This window comes from Pogona vitticeps, chromosome 1 (genome assembly GCF_051106095.1).
Source record: "Pogona vitticeps strain Pit_001003342236 chromosome 1, PviZW2.1, whole genome shotgun sequence".
NCBI lineage: Eukaryota > Metazoa > Chordata > Lepidosauria > Squamata > Agamidae > Pogona > Pogona vitticeps.
The window spans coordinates 159621210-159644900 of NC_135783.1; the positions used below are offsets into that span (position 1 = coordinate 159621210).

The 23691-nt window shown below is 38.9% G+C and overlaps 1 protein-coding gene across 5 annotated transcripts in view; it reads left to right on the forward strand.

Annotated features, from left to right (window-relative positions):
- The first annotated feature begins 985 nt into the window (after positions 1-985).
- Positions 986-23691, forward strand: part of WDPCP (WD repeat containing planar cell polarity effector) — a 280521-nt gene continuing 257815 nt past the window's right edge. For 4 of the 5 annotated variants that reach the window (XR_012088494.2, XM_073003877.2, XM_073003880.2 and 1 more), the window contains exon 1: positions 986-1120. The gene's annotated coding sequence lies outside the window, so the exon portion shown is untranslated. The remainder of the gene's footprint in view (positions 1121-23691) is intronic. The other variant, XM_073003871.2, reaches the window with a different exon arrangement.

Genomic DNA, 23691 nt, shown 5'->3' on the forward strand with positions numbered 1-23691 from the left:
ATTTTAAAGCCCCTGATTTCCCTTCTTAGTTTTTTTACCTTTGAACTGGTTCTAGAACGGACTCAGATATTCAAAGAACACCTTCAACTAGAAAACTACTTTTTAAAAAGAAGAATGTATGGTCATAGTGTACCAACACCCAGAAGGTTGTCACAAAGGCAGATGAGTTTAATTTAGTTAATTTAATGAATTTTGATTGTTATTTTATGTAATTGTTTTTGCTTTGTGCACAGCCCTGAGTGACCATTGGTCAAATGGGCTGTATAAAAATCAAAACAAAAGATAAATAAGTATAAAATTGTCCATGTACATTTTCTTTTTCTAATCCAGCCCAGAATTGTATTCAGAAGCCTTGTTCTTAATCTTCATACCAAGCATGTTTTTCGAATATTGCTTAAAAGATGCAGTAAGGAATGTCCTTGTTTAATTCTACATTTTCTTTCTGAATTAAGATGCTGCTGCCCAGTCACAGCTAGTGTATTTCTAAAAGCTGGATTTCTGAACTGATTTCTTTGAAGAGCAACAAACGTCCAAAAGGGAACAAAAGTTTATTCCTATTTATTTAAGTTTCTGAATACTATCAAACGGAATGCAAAATTAATTCAGTGTCAGATCATCAGTGCAACCTCCGTTAACTTCCATAGCCTAGTTTTAGAAGAGGTAGCCCTGTTAAGTCTGTGCCAGCACATCAGGCAAAATCGAAAGAAACCAAACAAGACAAAACGACGTGGCACCTTAAAGACTTAACTGTTGTATAACTATTATATAGTAGTTATATGATAGTCAGTCTTTAAGGTGCCACGTGGTTTTGTCTTGTCTTTTTTCTCCCCCTTTAGATTCAATAGTTTAGAACTCCGCAAAGGTTCTATCATGTTTTATCTCTGTGCTCGCTTGCCTCGCTCTTCTTGCGCGCGCACGAATGAAGTCGAGACGAAATGGGGCGGGTCTTTCCCGCCTCCCCTGAACAACGAGCTTTTGCTCCGCTGGTTGCCAAGTGACGAGAGGAAAGCGCGCGCCCTGGGGAGAAAAAAATCCCGGGCTTGCGAGGAGGAGGTGCTGCTGTCGCCGCCTTCAGCCGGCCGACGCTGCTCTGCGTGGGGTCTTTTGCTTTTCTCGAAGGGTGAGCTTCAAGGAGGCGGGTCGCGGGTCGGGGCGGGGGGAGAAAGAGAGTTCCAAGTATCCGCGAGGGCAAGGAAGGACACGGAACGACCAGTGACAATTTCCTCACTTGGTCTTAATGTCCGGCAGCCGGCGGGTCTTCTTCTGTTGACGGTGTTGTGTTCTGTTGTCGTAACGTCCTGTCAGCTTCAACTTTGCTCTTTGGGGCTTCTTCGCGCCCCATCTTCCCCTGTTCTGCTGCCGAGCGTGGTTCATGCACGCGCGTTCCGCAGAACACTAAACATAACACGCGTGTTTAGTGTTACCAATGCGGATGTGCGCATTTGCCTTTTTTTGCTGGAAGCCTCCTTGGTAAGGCGGATGAGCTAAGGTGAGCTGTAGGAAACCTGTGCTCTCAACTCAAGGGAACGCTTCTGGCAAAAGCTCTTGTGCTACTTAATATAATTTGAGTAACTGGGTAAACATTAGTGTGTATATATTAAAATGTATAAGTGGAACAAAACAGAATAAAGTTTCAGTTTCTTTCCTTTAGTCCAGCCTGGTGAGTGGAAATTATCCCCACCAACCTCCGCTGGTTTTGTTGAATGTTTAGGAGGAGAATGCATTTGCAGTGCCTTGACTTTTAAAATACTGTCACTGTTATCTGAATGGTTCCAATGGTTTATATACCCAGCTGGAATAAGGAGTGGGTAAGATGTTAAGATCTGCCCATCCTTGTAAGATAATCTCACACAGGGTGGCTGAGAATTCTGACCCCAAGAGAGGCCCGGAAAACAATCAGCAGAAATCGGGCCTTCTCGCTGGTTGCTCCGCAATTAAGGAACAGCCTCACACTCAAAATCCGGCTGGCCCCTTCAATGGGCACCTTTAAAAAACCCACTAAAAACCTGGTTCTTTAGGCAAGCCTTTCCAGATTAAAAAAACAACACACACACATCTTGATGCTATAATGAATCAGGGAGTGGGAACTTAACATCTAACCTACCACTGTGCTTTTCATGTTAGTTTATTTTACTGTATTATGTTTTTTCGTTGTATTTTATGTTATTTTTATTTTGCACATTTATATTTTATGGATGTTGTTGAGTTCTTTGCTATTATGTTATTGTTACTGTTTAGTTGTTGAGTGGCCTTGGCTGCCAGATGGGCGATATAGAAATCAGTCAATCAATAAAATAAATAAATAAGATGTTTTGGTATTTTGAAGCATTGCTTAGTCATTTTGATAGTCTCTTTAATAAAGCTTTTATAGACTCCAGGTACATAGTTTAAAAGTGTGCTGCTTAGTGACCTTCTATCTCCACATCCCAGCTGTTTTAGAGTTAAAGTTATTTCAGTGGGACTTGCTTCTCTCCAAGCAGACATCCATTTTTTCTGAATAAGGGTACACCTGCACTTGCAGAATTGGGTCACTTTTGATGCTATTGGTTTGCGGTGTCCACACATGTTTTGACTTAGAGTGATCCACCCTATTCCTTTTTAGAGCTGCCTGGCTCCTTTTTGGCCCAGCAGTAAGATTGCAGGGTTTTTGGTGCAATTTGGAGTGCTCCTAATTAGCCTCCTCAGTAGCCCTTGCAGATGGTTAGTCCACACCAAAATAGAGCTGTGGGCAGTGTTATCTGAGGCACAACTGTGTGACTTATTTGGTAGTTTGTGGCATTGATAAAGATTATGGAGAACCCCTGTCCTCTATATTAATTTACTCTACCCTTTAACATTTTTAAATATATTTTCCTATTGATGCAGTACTCTTCCAGATAAACAAGATACATTAGAAGTATTATGCACACCATGCTAGGTAGATACATTGTTGTTTCACTATGTCACTTTATTTAACAACAACAAAAAAGGAAAGTTTTGAATGGTGACTGTGGGAAAAAGTGGGGAAGGGGGCGGGAAGGGGAGTGTAATTGATTTAAAGGAGGTCCAACTGGAGTGATCCAAAGACCTGCCTGGATCCTTCTCACAGTAGAGAAAAAACTGATCCATGTGAATGGAAGAATTGCTCAATTGAGGGATGAAATAGATTGCAATGGAGATAAGAATCTTTTAAGCGTGAACCAGACCACTCCAACTACCCCCACTATAATGGGGTGATTTATGATTGATTTGAAGTATATCTGGAAGTTTTTCTTGATGCAAAGCATAAGATTGCTACTGATAATGAGCCTCTGCTTCTGGCCTTTTTACATTGATGCTATGTAGTTGCATTGGCTCCAAATTGTCCGTTGTCCTTATCTTTAAAGCCAGACATTGTTTGGGATCTGGGGGTGGGAGATCTCCTCCTGCATAAACCTTTCCATCGCTAGTGTACATGAAAGCCAATATTCTGCATCGTTGCAGGCTACAAAATGCAAAGAACAGAGACCTCCTTGGTAACAGCATGTGGACTACAGAGTACAGTGCCGAGGGAGAACTGGCAATTTGCTTCACTTAACACATTTGGGGAAAAGGCTGAAGCAATTTTATTCCAGCATGCTTTTAATGGCATTGTTCCCAGGCTTCAGTGTTTGTTTCTTCATTAATTAAATATTCTTTCCGCCTGGGAATTCAGGGTACTGAAAATGGCTCTCTACCACCCTGCTTTATCCTCACCATTCCTCTTGAGAAGAGTAACAGTTGACTTTGAGAGAGGGAATGAGAAAGCAAGATGCCCAAGGCCAAGCATTTAAATTAATGGTGGAGTGGAGATTTGAACCTGCAACCCCAAAATTGCAGTTCAGTACTCTTATCCACCAGACCATCCTGATTCTTCTTGCTGACTTTTCTTGTTTGCTTTGATTCCATTCTTTTCTTTTTTTTGACTTATATAACGCTACAAGCACTCTCCGGGCGGTTTACAATTTAGTTATACAGGCTACACATTGCCCCCCCCCCCAGCAAGCTGGGTACTCATTTTACCAACCTCGGAAGGATAGAAGGCTGAGTCAACCTTGAGCCGGCTACCTGGGATTTGAACCCTGGGTCGTGAGCACAGTTTTAGCTGCAGTACAGCGTTTTAACCACTGCGCCACGAGGCTCTTTCTTCTGTTTTATACTATTGATATATGAATTAAACTTTACCCTAGGGTCCAGTGTGTAGCAGATGATGTGAGAAGTATATTTTATGCCATTATTAACATGTTTAGTATATGTGTATACTTTTAGTAATTTCTGTTTAATTAAGTTGGATTTTCCTCACTTTTACCTTTATCAAAGTTTAATGTTTCTGTAGTAAACAAACCACATCACTCAAGTAAAAAGTAATGCAAACAACAGAAGAACATTTTTCAGAATCAGAAATGTGTATACCATTATGCTGACTTTACCAGTTAAGCACATCAGGTAGCTATTAAATGATCTCTAGCTTATTAACTAAGATTCATTCTTTTGGCCCCTTTTACTGTATCTCAATAGATATAAAACAACATTTTTTGCGTCTTTATCATTTATTCTATTTATTTATTTATTTATTCAATTTTTACCCCGCCCCTCTAGACAACGTCTACATGGGGCGGCTTACAAAAATTAAAACACATTAAAACAATGTAGAAAATAACTAGCATAATGCAATTATTATAATTAATACTATCCAAGATGGCAACATTAAGAACCAGAAAAAAGGGGGGGAAAAGAACTTAGGTGACTGGGGGGAAGGCCTGTCTGAATAACCATGTTTTTAGTTGGTTTTTGAACACACCCAGTGAGGGTGCCAGCCGAATTTCAGTGGGAAGTGTGTTCCACAGCCGAGGGGCAACCGTCGAGAAGGCCCGGTTTCTTGTTTTCTCCTTCCGGGCCTCCCTCGGCGTCAGTCCCTTCAGCCGTCCCTGCTGGCTATGTCGGGTGACTCGGGTAGATCTGGGTGGGAGGAGCGCGTGGACTAGAGTAGTGAGGGCCCCCCGATCAAGATATGGCTGCAGCTGGGCAATCCGCCATAGATGAAAATAGGCAGAACGGACCACGGACGCCACCTGGGTTTCCATGGTTAGCGCCGGGTCCAGATGTATCCCCAAGCTGCGGACCTCACTCTTTGTGGCAAGGGTTGTCCCTCCAAAAGAAAGGGAGTCACCTATGCCGCTGACGGGAGGGCCACCCACCCTCAAGACCTCCGTCTTGTCTGGGTTCAGCCTCAATCCATTTGACTGCATCCATTCTAGTACGGTGTCCAGGCAGCGCTGGAGGGACTGGACGGCATCCACTGAAGTTGGAGTAAAAGAGATGTAGAGCTGTGTGTCATCAGCGTACTGGTGACACAATGCCCCACACCCTTTGATGACCCCGCCCAGCGGCCTCATGAAGATGTTAAACAGCATTGGGGAGATGATCGACCCCTGTGGAACCCCACAATTGAGACTCCATGTATAATTAATATGCTTCATAGATCAGATGCTATAGGTCTCTTTATTACGTGCTGTCAAGTTGGAACTGACTTAGAGTAACACTCACAGGGCTTTCAAGGTAAGTGAGATCTTTAAGGAGTGGTCTTATCAGTTCCACTTCCCCAGTAAGCTTGCATGGCTCAGATAGGATTTGAGCCCAGGGCTTCTGAGTTCTAGTCTGTCACTTTATACTGCTGCAGTGGGTAACCTTTTGAGCTAATTGCTCTATATTTAAAAATGTCCAAATCCAGTTCATCAGTAAACCTATTTTATACTAAAAGTTATTAGCCATCAGAAATCTTTTAACAATGGGATTGGGCAACAGAACTTTAGATTGGTTCTTTCCTGATGCTTGCACTGTAACAACATATGTATTTGGTATAACTTTCAACTTACAATCATAACCAATCTTACTAAGTCTCACTGCCTCATGTGTGGTTTTCTTCTGAGTAAGCAGAATGCGGCAGTTCCTCTTGTTCCCTTTTGCAGTAAATTTGCTTGATTTATTTTCTTTCATGTTGGCAGTGAGAAATTATTGCTACAAAAATAAAGTAGTGGTTCTTCTATACTTGATTTGTACTACTTAGATGTGGAGAAGTATATTAGCATCTTAATTTAAAAAATGAAAATTTAAAAACAAAATAAAATGTCCCAACAAAGATTCAGATCCACTTTAATAGTTTTAAGGGTGTAGCTGTGTTAGTCTGTGGTGGCAAAACCAATGAAAAGTCTTGTGGTACCTTAAACGTTATGTTGTTGTGGCATAAAGCCTATGCCATAGTATATCGGTCTTTAAAGCGCTTTCTTGGTTGTGTTCAGTGGATTCATTCAAGGATTTATGAGATGTTGAATAAAAAAGATGGGGTTAAAGTGGCCTACTTGAGCCCCTAATAACCTAAAACATCCTGTGCATGGAGTTAGGATTGTAAAAATAGGATGTGTTGTGTTAGTAAGCTTCAGAAGGGAAAAGTAAGGACAGGGGAAGAGAGTCAATGTAATGTCTAGAGGGGTTAGATGGCGACTTGGAGATAGAGATACAAGTTACCATTGAGCTGTGAAACTTTCTGTCAGCTTGATCTACCTCATCTGCTTGTTGAAAGAATAAGTGCGAAAGAAGAGAGTCATGCACCATTGAACCCACTGAGGGAAAAGTGGACTATGAAAATAAGTGCTACTGATATTGACAATTTTCTGAAAGCTTTTCCCTTGTTGTCCTGTAATAAGGTACTCAAAGCCGAAGCCAACATCTGACCTGAGCTCTTTAATGCAATTTAGAATTTTATGTAGGTTTTCCAGGCCTCTGGGTTCTCCTGGTAGCCCCCAGAATCATTCCCCACTTAGGCATTTTTGGCTACCAGCCTGACCAGAAGGACAAAACTGTCAGGTTGTAGAAAAGATGCTGTTCTACTGCTTTTGTGTTAGCTCTTTCCCAACCCAGTTTGCAGGATTTTCTTTTTCACCATCTTCTTCGGGTAAAACCTAGCAGAACTGATTGTGCTGATCTGTTGCTGCTTCTCCTTCCAGTGATATTAAATTGGTCTGTCTGGAAAGAAGCAGCAGAGTTGTATTTAGTCTCTAATATGAAAATTTAGGTCCCATTTCCAATTGTACTAAGATGGGACTATGATCTGCAAATGTGTTAGGCAAAATGTCTATTTCCAATACTTCTTTCATCCAGCCTAGAGATATCCAGCATGCATCAATTCTTGACCAGCTTTCATGTCTAGCCGAGTAAAATGTAAAGTCCCTTGCACTTGGGTATCTTGTTCTCCTGGCATCAGCCATATTAACCATATTAAGCTCTTCTGCTAACTGTAGGAAGGGTTTTGGTAACATATTTCTTCTTGTTGTTTTCTTTCTTTCTCCTAGGTTTATATCTAAATGTCTAGCAGATATGGCATTAATGGCTCCCAAAATGCAATAATCCTCATATTCTCTCCTTGCCATTTCTTTTTGAAGATAATCATAAAACAGTTCTTGGTTTTCATTGGGGACCTGTATATTCACAATCAACACCTTTTAAGCCTCATTTTGGATTTCCACCATTAGTATCTCGCGTCTTCAAACGCAAAAACTAATTTTGGGTCCAGTTCCTTTCATATATACGTTGCCACACCTCTCTTTTTCTTACTTAACTCTGCTGCTATAAGTAATTATTCTATTTTTTTATTTTCTAATAACTCGATCTGTTTTTTTTCACATGAGTTTCTTGGAGAAAAATAATACCTAATTTTAATTTTTACAGTGTTGGTAGATTCTTTTATGTTTTTGTGGTGAATTTAGGCCATTTGTATTAACTGATAGAATTGTAAGTCGTTTTTTTGCTCATTTGATCCATTTTTATTAAATTTTTCCTTCCTTCTCTTGGATCCTCTTGTTTCCATAGTAGGGATTCCTTTGGTAGTTCCTGTTTGGTTCTCTGCTCAAGATTTTGTGCTTTCTCCTGAACTTGATCCTGATGAACCACTTGATTGTTCCTCTTCCTGTTTCTTGTCTATCTTTCTCTCTCCTTTCTTTCTTAACCATTCCCTCCCCCTTTTCCCATAAAGTCTTCTGCCTTCATTGTTGAATTAATGTTGTATCTCTGTGATTCAAATTGGAAAAGAATGGCTTCAGGTATCAGCCATTTATAAGTAATTGAATTTGCTCTCAAAAGCTTTAACAGCTCTGCATATTGGCTTCTTTTCTGTCTTATTTGCCATGGAATATGTTTCAGAATCTTAATTCCTTTCCCTTTTATAGTAAAATATCATTCTCATGAATTCAACATGAATTTCTCTGGAGGGGGGTTATTATTCCTGGTATATGCTGTGTTGATTCTTCTTACTATATCTATGTTTTGCTGTATTTCTTCTGGTGGTACCTCCATAAGTGAGTTTTAAAAAGTAGTTATCAGTTGCACTGTATCTTCACCTTTTTCTTCTGGAAGATTCTGGAATCTAAGAATAAGGTTAGCTTAAATTAAAATTAATGTGGATTTTACAGAAGATATTCAAATACAGAAAGGTACAGAGACAGAAAGGTACAGGGCTGCCCATTATCCCATTATTATTTATACTTTCATTGGAAGTCTTTAATGAGCAATTTAGGGCTAACAAAAACATGAGAGGGCTAAAAATAAGGGGAAAAGAATATAAATTAGAGGCATTTGCTGATGATTTAGTCTTTCTTTTGGAAGAACCCAGTAAATCTATTGATGAACTGATGGAAACACTAATAAACTTTGGAGAAATGGCGGGAACGAAAGTGAATAGAAAGAAAACAAAAATTTTAGGCAAGAATATCTGAACAGAGGAGGTTCACAAATTGGCAAACACAATGGGCTTTGAGAGGAGAAAACAATCAAATATTTGGGAATAAAATAACAAACAAAAAAGTACACTGATAAAAGATAATTATATAAAACTTTTCAAGCAGATACAGAGAGACTTGGAAAAGTGGGATAAGATACAACTTTCATTGATGAGAAGAATAATGGTAATTAAAATGAATGTGTTACCTAAACTGATCTTTCTCTTTTAGACAATACCAATGTTGTTAAAGCAAACACCTCTAAAGGAGTTAAATAGAAAAATAATGAAATTTGTTTAGCAGGAAAAAAATGAGGATCAGAATGAAAGTGTTACAAGACTCTAAACAAAGGGCGGGCTTTGGTCTTCCTAATTGGAAAATTCATTATAGGGCTTGTGTACTGTTAGAGATTAAGGAATGGATTACTCTGTATAATGAGAGACTGCTTAAATTTGAGGGACATGATCTTAATCTAGGATGGCATGCTTTTATATGGTATCAAAAAGCTAAAGAGTATAAAGTCTTCAATAATCACATGATACTAATGGCTTTGTTACAGCTTGGAATAAGATACAAAAACAAATATATAGTAAAATTCTAGGCTTGGTATCGCCATTAGAAGCATTTACACAGCCTGCTTTAATGGACTCAATAAGACTGAGGTACAGAGACTTGCTTAAGAAAAAGAGAATTAAAGACTAGAGAGGAAGTAGAGGAGCTAAAGACTAGAGAGGAGTCAGAGGAGCAGAAAATTTTTTTAGATTAGTGGATGAGATTACAATTAGACTCTAGGTATGCAAAAGATAAAATAATGGTTTTTTTATGAAGAACAAACAATATTTGATAAACTGTTAGAGGCAAATGATAAATAAAAGAATGTATGAATATCTCTTAAATATGAAAATGGAAAATGAAGTGGTGAAAGACTGTGATAAAAGGGGTACAAAATGTTGGTCATAATATCAGTTTAGAACAGTGAGAACAAATTTGGCAGAATAATATTAAACTTACAAAATCAGTAAATGTTAAAGAAAATATACATAAGATGTTTTATAGATGGCATATGACTCCAATTAAATTGTCTAAAATGTATGGAAATACCTCCAACAAATGTTGGAAATGTAAAATGCAGGAGGGTACTTTTTACCATATCTGGTGGACATACAGGAAAGCAAAAAATTATTGGATACCAATGCATGAGATGTTACAAAAAATCTTATTTTATGTGATACTATTTAAACTGGAATCTGTTGAATATTGACTGAAATTGCAGATAAAGAAATGAGATATTTGATAATACATGTAATTACGGCAGCAAGGATATGATATGGAAAATATTGGAAGAAAGAAGAGATACTGTATTTTGAGGAACTGATAGAAAAAATACTGGAAGTGGATGAGATGGATGTACTAAGAAAAACATTAAATGAAAGATCATCTCTAAAAGGACTCAAAAACTAGATCTGAAATATGGATTGTAGATAAAAGAAGTATGAGAAAGTCCAAAGGAATGGAGAGAGTAGGAATGATAGATGTTCTGGAAAAATTGTTATATTGTTTACTTGAGTGATTTCCCTTTTTAGCATAACTAAGTGGAAAGGGGACGTCGTGGTGCAAGGGGACGTGGTGGCGCTGTGGTTTAAACCGCAGAAGCCTCTGTGCTGCGAGGTCAGAAGACCAGCAGTCATAAGATCGAATCCACAAGACGGAGTGAGCTCCCGTCGCTTGTCCCAGCTCCTGTCAACCTAGCAGTTCAAAAGCATGTTAAAATGCAAGTAGATAAATAGGTACTACCTTGGTAGGAAGGTAACACTGTTCCATGTCTAGTTGCACTGGCCACCTGACCACGGAAACTGTCTATGGACAAAATGCTGGCTCTACGGCTTGAAGACGGGGATGAGCATCGTGCCCTAGAGTCTGACACGACTGGACTAAATGTCAAGGGGAACCTTTACCTTTTTAAGTAAGTGGATGTAAGAATACATCTTTTGCTCTCTGAAATTTTACGTTTTCCCCATCCTTTTTCATCCTTTCCTTATTCCCCTCTATCCACACCCCAACCCCTACCCTTACTGAAAATGAATAAAAACTTGGAAAGAAAGCAAAAAGAAAGAAGTAGCAGGATGACAGGGCAAACCGACCACAGTGTGCACACATTCTACCCGCTCCACATTGATTTCTGAACCAATAGTTCTCAGCTGGGCTTGCCACCTATGGAAACCAACATAAAGAGTCAGATTAGGAGAGGGAAATTGCAGAATATGTGGTGTAATCCTGTCTATGCCTGTTAATGGGGGTGTGTGTGTCTCATTCCTTTTCAGTGACATTTATTCTCAGGTAATGGTGCCTATGATTGCACCCTGAAAAGAGTGAAAGGGATGGAAGTTGAGATAGGAGAAAAAGTAGCAGCCCAATTTTGTACATGTTTACTTGGAAATAAGTTACATAGTATTAATGCAGCTTTCTCCCAGGAAATTTAGGCTCTGGGAATAGTTAATGGGGGATTGTTAACTTAAGGCCGAGAGGATAGACTGATCTTGCTGTACATGGACCAAACAAGATGTCTTTAGTTTAGTTATTTAGAAATAGTGTAGACAGTACTGTAGTTGTATTGCAAGCAATGTTTCCATCTCGAAACTAGGCCAAGCTCAGCCTATCTTGGGCCTTCCAGACTAGCCACTTCCACAATTTAGGTGCCTGACTGTAGAGCTCTGGGATCTGGAATCTTTCCTACCACCACCAATGTTATTTAGCACCAGTCCAAAGGGGCTTTGCCCAGCTGTCATATTGATGTAAAAATTTTTTTGTGTGTGGATGCAAACCCTACTCAACCAGGGCTTTGTGACCCTGTAGCTAATGTTTTGAGAAGATTTCTATATGTATGTAGCCTTTCTTAAGAGTGATGCCACAGGGATGATAATATGTTTGGCATACCTATTGGTGTCAAAGGTCTGGCTGGCATTTTCTAGAAAGCCTATTTACATGATTTTGTTCTGACACACAGCAAATGGCCCCGGGGGGAGGGGAGAGAACTAAAAACAAAAAGACAGTACATTTGGGGAAGAAGTGAAATTAGGTGAAAATTGCTGGGTGTGAACACAAGTAGAGGAAATCTGGCTCCCAGGCAGAACTGATTTGTGCTGATTTCTTAAATATGTGGCTTGACTCCCTCCAGTGAACTGCTTGACCTGGGCTGTAACTTTCTGTTACAAATTTACTGTTTTCTTTTTCTTGCATCTGAAACCTTCTCAACCCTTTCCATAGACTATGAACATCAAGTCAAGGTTTTTCTTCCAAGCACTTTTGGCTCGAAACAGGAACATTATGAGATGCCAGGGATTCACCACATATTGTTTCAGATCCTACTTGAACTTTAGATAATATCCAGGTACAAATCTGCAGTTGAAACTAAATAATGGCTGTAATCTTAGTAAACTGAAATTGAATAGGCCCATTTGAATCACTGAAATTTATGAGGAGTGGGCCTACTGAAGTGTGACTTACTAAACTGAACAACAGGATTTCAGCCAATATATTTTAATAGATTGATTTAATGGTTGTTGTGGTTTTTTTGGGCTCTTTGGTGGTGTTTTGAAGGTTGTTCTTCGTAAAGTTTCGCCATTCTCTGTGGCCGGCATCTCCAGAGGACAGCACTCTGTGCTCTGGTGCAGTTTGTTTGGGAGTTGAGTATTTATGGCTCTGAGATCAGCTTTTGTCCTTTTCAGGAGATGGGTGATAAGTCTGTCTTGTTGTGGATGTATTGTTGTGATAAGGAGGAGAGATTATCTGTCACTGTAATTGATGGGTGTCATTAGTTGGTCTTTTGTGTGTAGTGGTCACGAGTCCTTGTGGCTGGGTAGAGTTTGTTGACCTTTTGCACACTGTATTTTTCAGTGCTGGTAGCCAAGTTTTGTTGAGTTTCAAACTTTCCTCTTTTTGTTGAAGTTTTATTGGTGTTTGTGGATTTCAATGGCTTCCCTGTGCAGTCTAACGTAATGATTGCTGGTGTTGTCCAGTATTTCAGTATTTTGAAATAGAATTTCATGTCTAACTTGCTTTAGGGCATGTTCAGCTACTGGCAATTTTTCCGGTTGTTTTAGTCTGCAGTGTCTCTCATGTTCTTTGATTTTGGTGTGGATGCTTTGTTTTGTGGTTCCAATATATACCTGGCCACAACTGCAAGGTATCCGGTATACTCCTGCAGTGGTGAGGGGGTCCCTTCTGTCCTTTGTTGACCGTAACATTTGTTATATTTTTGTGGTGGGCTTGAATACTCTTTGTATGTTGTATTTTTTCAAAAGTTTCCCCATGCGGTCCGTGACCCCTTTGATTTAAGGCAGAAATACTTTATTTGTGGGTGGCTGTTTTTCTTTTTCAGTTTGGTGTTATTTTCTTGGTTTGATGGCTCTTGTGATTTCATTTTTGCCTGTAGGGCCATTTGCCTGTAGGGCCTAATTCAGATGGTTGAGTTCAGTGCTGAGAAACTGAGCTGCACGGTCTGCCAGTGTTTTGATTATGCTTCTTTTTTGCTGTGGGTGGTGGTTGTAGTTTTTGTGTAGGTACCAGTCTGTGTGGGTGGGTTTTCTGTAGACCTTGTGTCCCAGTTGGATGTCAGTTTTGCATACGACCATGACATTTAAGAACTGGAGTTGGCCCTCTATTTCTTTTTCCATGGTGAATTGTATATTTGGGTGGATGCTGTTGAGATGGTTCAGAAATTCTTCCAATTTTTCTTCACCATGGCTCCAAATTGCAAAGGTGTCATCTACATATCGATACCAGACTGTGGGTGCAAAGGGTGCCAAAGCCAGGGCCAATTTTTCTAAATGCTCCATGTAGAAGTTTGCTATAACCGGGCTGAGGGGGCTCCCCATGGCCTCTCCATCTATCTGTTCATAGAATTCATTATCCCACTGAAAATAGCTGGTTGTCAGACAGTGTTGGAAAAGGGCCTTGATGTCTTCTGGAAAGATCTGCTGGATGAGTGTCAGGATGTCCTTTATTGGTACCTTAGTGAACAGGGATACTACGTCAAAGTTGATCGGTCTGTCCTCAGGGTTGAGTTTTAGGGTGCTGATCTTGCTTATGAAATGTCCTGAGTCTCTGATGTAGAATGAGGTTTGTCCAATGTGGATCTCTAGGAGGGTCACTAGGTATTTGGCTAATTCATATGTTGGGGAGCTGATAGCACTTACAGTGGGCCTGAGTGGGATTGAGTCCTTGTGGATTTTGGGGAGTCCATATAATCTTGGTGGGAGAGCTTCTGTCTTGCATATTTGTTGAAGGACGTGGGGTGCAGGGAGGAACTCCTGATCAGCATGTTGATTTGTTTTGTGATTTTGTTGGTTGGGTCCAGTTTCAGTTTTCTGTAGGTGGTGGAGTCTAGAAGTTCCCTGATTTTGTCCTTGTATTCTTCTGTTTCCATGATTACTGTGGCGTTGCCTTTGTCTTCTGGCAGGATGATGATGTCCAGGTCTGAGTTCATGGATCTGATGGCATTTCTCTCCTTTCTTGTTATTTTGCTTTCCGTAGGATCCTAGTCACTTCACTTCTTATTTCCTCTGCTTTTTCTTCTGGAAAATGATATAATGCTGATTCCACATTGGCAATGATGTCTTCCACAGGAATTTTATTGGATGTGACTGCAAAATTTCCTCCTTTGGCTAAGACTGAGGTTTCTTCTGGGGAGAGTAGGTGTTCCGATAGGTTGATGATGATGCGCGAGGGGTTTCTGTTGGCTTGTTTGGCATTTGTTGAATTTCTGTTTTTGTCTGGCTGTGTGGTTTATCATTTCTTTTTCCATCTTTTTGTAAGAGAGGGTATCGATCTTGTCCCAATCTTGACTTCTTATTTTTCGGCTGATAGTGATGTGTAGGCATAGTAGTTCTTTGACTGTGGAGTCCAGTTTTTTGCGGGTTATGTGGATTCTTTCCAGTAGGAGGGCATGTTCCAGGCGGTCATAGATGCATAGATTGATTTAACTTTTTAACTCACTTGGTAGATATTTTGGTTATATGTTTGTGTGTGGATATTGTATTAAAGAACATGCTACATTTGCTAATGTTGTGAAGTAAAAATTCACATGCCTGACAGTAAGCAGCAATGAAGTTACTGGTATTTACTTAGGACTGTACTATCTGTTAGGCAGAAATCTTTTCTAATTCTCAAGTATATGGGTAGCAGATTGTGATAGGGGTTTTTTTTTGCAGACTTGAAAAAAATGAATATTGTATATGAAAATGGAATGAAAAAATATTAAAAAATATTTGCATAACTTCTGTGAAAGATGTGAATTGTATAAGTCAAATAACAAATGTGGATGCTTATTTTTTACTTAACAGGCCTGGGATCTTTTCAGATTTATTAATGCTTAAATCTTTTGCCATTGTTTTCTTGCCTTGATAGTTGTCTGCTTTGCCCTTACTGTGTTTCTGATGGGAATTTGGGGGAAGTTTTTGTCCTTGGAATTGATCAGCTTTCTGTTTTGTTGTGGTTACTTTTTAAAAAGCCTACCTACTGAGTTTTGATAAATAAAATAATAGTGGAAATTGTGGATAATTCCTTGATGATTTAGTGCATATTAAATAACTTTATCCTGCATAATTGCCTAGGATTTGCATAGTGAATTTTCTTCAGCTGCATAGGACTTCACAATGACACAGGCTGAGCTAAACCGGGAGGCCCAATATATAATAAAGGGGGAATGGAGGGAAACCAGTGTGACAAATTGTTCTTGTAGGTAGCTTTCTCTGAAAACTCATGCTTTATCTGTAGAGTAATTAGATAAGACGTATATTAATTTGCCCCATAAAAAGTACAGGATGCATATGTGAGAATGAAATGTACCAGCAGCCCTCTTCTTCAGTGACACAATGGAAAGACAGTTATGAAGAATGCTGTATGTGCATAAAACTGGTAGAGATGTTATTAAATTGTTGTATAAATAGATATATTAATTTATGGTGTGGAGTGCAATCCTAAGTATGTTTAGATTTGGCGATCCTGAATACAAAAGGAGCTATTCCTAAAAAAATCTTAAGCATTTTGTAAATATATTTGTAACTAGAGACATAGAGGAATAGTATTTTTGTAGAATTCACTTGTGATAAAACAAGGAGATGACATTGATGGTGACTTCACCAATTATTGAAAACCCAGCCATTGTTATCTTGCTTCTTTCCAAAGTCTGCAGTGGCCGCTGTTCTAGAGAGCAGAGTTCCATTGTGTCAAGAGATTTTACTTTTGAAGGTTAATTCTCTTTATAATCCGAAGACAAGGGTGAATGATACCTTTATTGGACCATTCAGCTCACACATCTACCCTAGCTTTCAACTCCATATGTGTCTTTATCAAGCTGGGCATTACAGAGCTGGGGGTGGTGGAGAAAAAATGTGAGAAGTCCAAAATCCATAGCCAGAGGTACAAGCCAGAGTCTTTGTATAAAGCAAGTTCCAAAATGCTGCTGTAGAGATTGTAAATTTCAGTTTTCACTTCTGGTGATATGAAAATGTTTAATACTAGTGTGATAAGGAGGTACTAGCCACTAAATACTCCTGTACACAATGCCTTATAGAAACACATGTTTATTTTTTGTCTGGGGGATAGAGGCATGATAATATGACAAAGATCACACTGTCAGAAGTGAATATCCATCTGAAACCTCACCACTTTAATTGTGAGTTTGAATCTGTAAGCAGTGTTTTAAGCCATTGTTTCAAAATAAAAATTCTGTTGACTCAAGAAACGAGACACAAAAGTACTGTGTCAGTTTAAATGCTGTTCAGTTCTTTAGTTTTTTGCTGCTTAGTACTATTAAAGTAATCTTAATCTCAAATTGCAGGAAATATTTGAAATTCCATTCTAACAATCTCCAGCACAGATAATTAAATTACTATTAAGTTTCAAGGAGACTGAAGCAAGGTGCTCTGCCACAGTGTCGTTAAGTGCTCGCTTCTTCCAAGACCATATAGTTCAGTATTTCATCTTATGCTATCTAAAATGAAAGCTAAATTTAATTTTGTAAAAAAAAAATTAGTATACTGCATGGCAGAATAATTTGAACTCTATAGTATGTGTGGACTTTAATGTCTGCCGTGTAGCTGACTGGATAGCTCAGTGAGCTAGGTAACTGGCTGTGGAGCCAGAGACTGGGAGTTCATTTCCCAGTATGCCTCCCTCTGGCTCGTACAGCCAGTCTGGCAGCCAACATCTGACCTGAACTCTTTAATGCAATTTGGAATTGTATGTAGTATTTCCAGGCATCTGGACTCTGCATAGTCCAGGACACCCCAAGGAGAAGGGAATGGTAAACCACTTTTGCATATTCTCTACCTGGAAAACCCTGAAAAGGGTTACCATAAGCCAGAATTGGCTTGACAGTGCATGCTTATTATTTATTATAATACTTTAAAAATAAATTTCTGACTCCCAGTGAAGACCAGAGGGCAATCCTCTCCCACAGTTATGTGTACAGTGGGTCTCGACTTACGAACTTAATCCGTATTGGAAGGCAGTTCTCAGGTCGAAAAGTTCTTAAGTCGAATCTGCATTTCCCATAGGAATGCATTGAAAACCATTTAATCCATATCTGCTCTTTTCGTCCATAGAAACTAATGGGAAGCTGCTATTCCGCCTTCTGCCACTAGAGGGGGATATTTTTTCTTTTTTCCTTTTAACCTAAGATGACTTAGCTTTAAAAAAAAGGAAAAAAAAGAGTTCGTAACTCGAATCTAAGTTCGTAAGTCGAGTCCATATATTCCTATGAGAGCGGTTCGTAAGTCGAAACATTCGTATGTCGAGCCGTTCGTAAGTCGAGACCCCACTGTACTGGACAGTATAGATTCATTGTTAGCTCTTTTGCTGGGTGGACAAACCAGTGCTCTAGTTGGTGCACTATTATTCGTGAAGGCTTTACTCTGACAACAGAAAGGAAAAACGGGTCTGAGTTAATCTTCAAAGAATTCTATACATGATGTGGTGTTCCATTAGCATTTTGTTATACCAGCAAAATGGGTGGTAGAAGTTCAACAAATTCTTTAAAAAATAAGTATCTCAAAATTAGTTTTGACTTCCTTCTCATTTGCCTGATGGGATTGATATAAGTCTAAATGTAGTCAGTCAAGGCATGTAGATCAAGTGGCTTGTTTGGTCATTATGTCCTTGCTTTCACTATCCACCCAGCGCCATCATCTGGCTGTTTTCTTGGTTTTGATAAGTGGTTTAGATGACTCATAGAAGGGAGAGAAACAGGATTTTGTTTAAATTAATCCCCAAAGCCAAAAACAGACATACGAAGGACAGTTTTATAACCTTTTTATTCTCAGTCCCTGTGTAGATTTACTGCTGCAAAGTTCTAGACACAAACATCCATCTAGGGCAGCAAATCCCAACCTTGGGTCCCCTGACGTTCTTGGACTAAAACTCTCAGAAGCCTTCACCATGAGCTGTGTTGGCCTGATCTAGGACTTCAAAGACAAGGCATGTGCACACTGAGACACATATGCAGAAGTTTTAAGTGAGCTTATATCTTATCCATCTATAAAGAAATATGTGAATTCTATATGCATGAAGAGGCGCAGGTTAGCCCCACTTCTGGTATTGCACTGAATACATAAACATGAAGATGGAAAGGTTTTTATATCCACTAGGCTTTCCAAATGAGCCAGAAATCTAATTTTGGGAGGTTTCAGCTGATGTTGTGAAGATACACAACTACAGCAGCTTCATATTCTTCTGTTTAGTGTGACAACAGGCAGGGTAGGGCTAGCATCTTCTCCTTGATGCATGTGGGATTCCACATGTTTCCTTAATGATTGAACAAGGTTGATGACTCTTCAGTATCTCTCACTGTGCTGGGACAAAGGCTTATTTTCTTAAGCTCAGCCGATTCCAGTCCATAGCTTATTAAATTTTTTCTAAGTAATCCAGTTTTCCGTTTGACTGGAGGCTAGAATTTCCTGGAGTTCCTTCCATTTTAAGAGGTGGATAGTTCTTTCTTTTCCAGATTATACCCCTGGCATTCTTTGCTGTTTCTTCAGGATTTCTAAATGTTCTGAAAAAACGTTTCCTTGTTTTTAATTTGGGAGAGTTAGAGTGGTAGCAAAAGTGTGGGTGGGGATTTGCTGTACAATTCTTCCCAAGTCTTAAAGCCAGCCTATTGTGGCATGAGGAGCGGTCCCACTACCTCCCTTAGACAGCTAAGAATCATTTTTTCCAGGACTGTAAAAGTGACAGAGCAGTGAGATTGGATTGAAATTTTTGGGATCTATGTGTATTATATCTGGTTTCAAGATAAGAATCACTCACGATTTTCTCCAAATTTTCATGATCCTAAGAGAATCAAGACAGTTATTGAAGAAATTAAGGAGTCATTTTTCTGTGACAGGGCCAAATGTTTTATTTGTTCTATGTAGATGTCATCTAGGCTTGCTATCTTGTCATTTTTGCAACTATAGTTTTTTTTTTTTTGTATTCGTGAAGTTTTTTTCTAATTCACTTAAGCAGAATGGTCTTTTAAGGCTATTGCTCTCCAGGTGCTTGTTTATTTCAAATTTAAGTTTGCATTTCCCCTGGCTATGTTCTGATCTGCTATTAATGACAAGCTGATTTGCTGTATGGTTTGCTGAAATGTATGCATGAGTAGGGTCTTTAGTTTGGTCATTGCTAAGCCACTTTAGTAATCTCCATGCATTTTGACTATTTTTGACTGGTTTGTTTCTTCCATGTGTTTTATCTAATGATCTGTTTTTGTTTCTGAGACCAAATAAATTATTTGCTGCCCAGTGAAAATGTTTTTTTTTTCACTCAAGGGATTTAGTTCTAATAGTAAAAAATAATTGCTGGTTTGGGCAACTGTTTCAGATGTTAAGAGCTCAGATGTAGCTGATTCTGTATCCTTGAGTTGAGTTGGCACATTATGTGTCCATGCTGCATATTTGGGATTGGGGGTACAGACTGATTTCACACATTGTTGAGCCATAAGGTCACTAGTAAATGTCAAATACAGGTAATGACCTTGTAGTCATCTTCCACTATTGAAACATAGTAGAACCTTGTAATCAGGAATAAGGGCTAGTTAGAAACCCATTTAGTATCAATTCTTCATTGTTATCTTCAAGTGCATATCCCCAGACACTGTTGTGGCTATTGAAATCTCAGAGTATAACATTTATTTTTCGCTTATTAACATTGTCAGAGATTTTAAAGGAAAAGGTGGCAATAATTGATTTATAAACAGAGGATACAGTATTGTGCAATTGCTCAGCTCCACAGTTATGATCTCTGTGTCATCCTGTGACAGAAGTAGATAATATTTGTAGGTCAGGCTTGACTAATGCAGCTCTTCTGTACTCTCTCTGAGATCCTATAGCTGCAAGTTTCATGCCAGCTATTTTGGGACATTGTTGATGGGGGTGTCTATGCATTTGAATACGTACAAAGTATATTACAATCATATAACTGGCAAAACTGATACAGTTGATGTTGATAAGCCTTCTATCTTAATAAAAGTCACAGTTAGCATTGACCCAGACAAGGCCTTTTTGTTACTAATGATTGCCTGCAGGCCATTGTCAAAGTCATATGATTGCTCACTCAGTAGTGCTTCCCAAGAGGTAGAATGAGGTGACAGGGAGCCAGGGGACACTTGAATGTATTCACATTCACATTCTTCTTGAAAGTTTCTTCCTTGTCCCCCATGGGGTAAGTTGAAGTGCACTGGAAGTGACTACACAGGCATTTAGCCCACTGTTTGCTCTGCTACAGACAGACTTTTTGACTCCTAAAGCTGGTAATCAAATAATGTATTTGCTGGAGCAAACTAGCCCACCCACAGAGCATTCCTGTTCACACTTTTCTAGCTCTTGTTAGAGGCTTCCTCTTTTTTGGTTACTATACCATGGGGATACAAAGAGCATACCACATGGAACATGGGATCTCCATCTGATCAAGTGACCCTAATTAGCCCGTACCTGCCCACTCCAGCAAAGCCATGTAGTCAAGCCTCAGCTGTCACTTCAGAAGCCCTCTGAGTTCAGAGAATAGGATTCATATAGCACTCAAAACATATTTACTGCACCGAACTTAATTCTTGTCTTGTAGTCTCCATGTGGGGAAGGTGAGTGAAGAGTGGCAACTCCTATGTTTTCACATCTAGTCTTCTTTTCTGAGGGAAGAGATCAGTTGGTGATCCCAGTAGGAGATTCCCCATGCTTACTTGATCTATTACAGAGATATACCTGATCATCGATAGCTGAATCATATTTACACCTCTTTTCATTTGATATTAAAGTCAGAAAAATTGTCATTGAACTCAGTGGAACATATAAGCAGATATGTGTAAGGTTTAGCTATGAATACTACCAACACTGCTCAAGCATTTTTTTAAAAAAAGCATACATTGTCAGTGTTAAAAGGGTAATAATATGTGATGTAGTGCATTATCTGTGAGGTCTTTTATAGTACATTTGTTCTGAAGACAGCTCATAAAATGTAACATAATGTAGCATTAGTAGTCTAAAATTATAGTTTGTATATAAACAGGAGCTGGTAAATTGTGCACCTATTTCATATGTGTGTCACATTTGTAGATAGATCTTCAATGCTTATGATTTCTCTTTTCTAATGTTACCAGTCTGTTAAATTTAGAATAAATATGGTGGTCTATGCAAAAATATATTTTCAGAGAATGAGAAATTGTTAAAAAGTAAGGCATTTAGACTCTTATAGAGTCTGTGACAAATGATCTGTTCATGAATCTTTAATATGTTAATTTCAGGTTCATTACATGAGTAATGCAAAAAAGAAAAAGGGAAGCAGCACTAGCAACAGCAGGTTTGGTTAATGTTACATCCCAGAGACATTTAGTAAATATAGTATGTTTGAAATAACTTCGACTTATTAATACTTCAACTAGTTAATTTACCTTCTCAAGGTAAATCAATGCTGCACTTTTGGTTAACCAATAGGAAACTTTTCCCACATATGCCAGTTCTTAAAATTTCAGCATGATGCATGTGCTGTTGAAGAATGCAATCAAAGCAGAATGGAAATCTATCTCAAAATCCCTTATTCAATGTGGTGGAGGCCTTAGATACAATCTGTCTCCTATTTATCATGCTGCCGTTTCATCAATCCCCAGAAAGATCAGGACCCCACACACCAGAAAACCCACAGGTAACAACTGTTAACAACCCATGACAATGGGTGGAGAAGGACTGCAGAAGCAGTATTTTCACTCGCCGCCATCCTTTGTCCATCTAATGAACCTATTCACTCCAGGGGGAAGTGAAACCAAGGTGAAGGATGTATCAGGGGTCTCCCACCTCCTACTCTCCTCGGACTCGAGAAGCTACTTGAATGAGTAGTGAAATGTTTCAACCTAATAAGAAAAAAATTCAGTTGTCATGACTCAACTTCCGGATAACCTCACCTGGATGACTGATAATCTTCACAGATATAATGGAAATCTAAATGCAGTGTTTCCCTGAAAATAAGACTGGGTTTTATATTAATTTTTGCTCCAAAAACCACATTAGGGCTTCTTTTCAGGGGATATTTTATTTTTTTACAACAATCTACATTTATTCAAATACAGTCATGTCACATGTTCTGGTTGCTGCATAGTGGTGGAGGGCGGGGTTTCACTTAACTAGGGCTTATTTTGGGGGTAGGGTTTATATTACAAGCATCCTGAAAAATTGTAGTAGGGCTTGTTTTCAGGTTAGGTCTTATTTTCGGGGAAACAGGGTACATAAAGCAGTTTTAATATTTTTCCTATGTGTATTTATCAGACGTATGCTTTGCTGGTGCAGCAAGGCCAGTGGTGGTGGGGTTTCCAAAAAAGTAGAACTGAAAAATATCCCAGAAAATTTTGCAATTTTGCAAGCCTCAGCTGTCACTTCAGAAGCCCTCTGATTTATTATCTGGTTTGCCATGCTTGATTTAAATGTTATATTCAAACATATTTAAAGCTTTATGTTGAGACTGTTTTATTGGAATATTTGTAATAATGTTAAGAGAAGAACATATACTTCCCCTATACCTAAAAATGAAAGAACACTATATTTTTCGGAACTTATAACCTAACGAGAGTTGTACCGGATATATCTTATATTAACAGTTTAACATTCTTTTGCTGACGTATAACAGTAGTATCTTCAGCTTTCACTCAGTCTGTCCACTGACTTTCAGTTCCATTTCAAGTTGAGAAACATCTGATTTGGTAAAACTAGATGAACATTCAATGTCAGTAGAAGACGGAGGTGATTCTGTGGGTATGGGCAACATACCACATTTTGTTCTGACTGCTTGTACTTGTGTCTGAATGAGAAGCAAGAGATTTAGCAAAATAAGAAAAAGTTTAGCAGTGCGTGCATTTGTTAGTAAGTCTGGTCCAGACCCAGTCAGAAGCCAACTGCATTGTGCTCAGGCATGAAAACCTCTGGCAGAGGCAGAAAATGTATAAGCTATACACTGAAATTAAGACACAAGCTGTAGAAGATGCAGCTCTCTACTTCGTTTCCATGTTGTTAAGTTTTTCTCAGTGTATTCTCGAGTTATGAGCAATAATGACTGTGTACAAAAGGATTTTTACTGTTTTATTGTGAAAAATATATAATCTGTGGAAGAATTGGAAGCCCTTCCTTCAGGAAAGGTTTATGTTCTTCATTTCCAAGAAACTGCATGCCTTCCTTACATGTATATAGAAAAATGACCCATAACTTTTTAATAATATTTCCTCAGCGCTGTTTAAATAGACGGACGATTGCCATGCAATTTCTGAACTGTGCGAACATATGTTCAGATTTATCTACATTGTATAAATTAGACATTTTAGCAGTTAAATCAGAGGATTAATGTGCAGGCTTATGTATAAACGAGAAGCTTCTTTTTAACGGGTGATTTAGTGTACATTCATCTATGC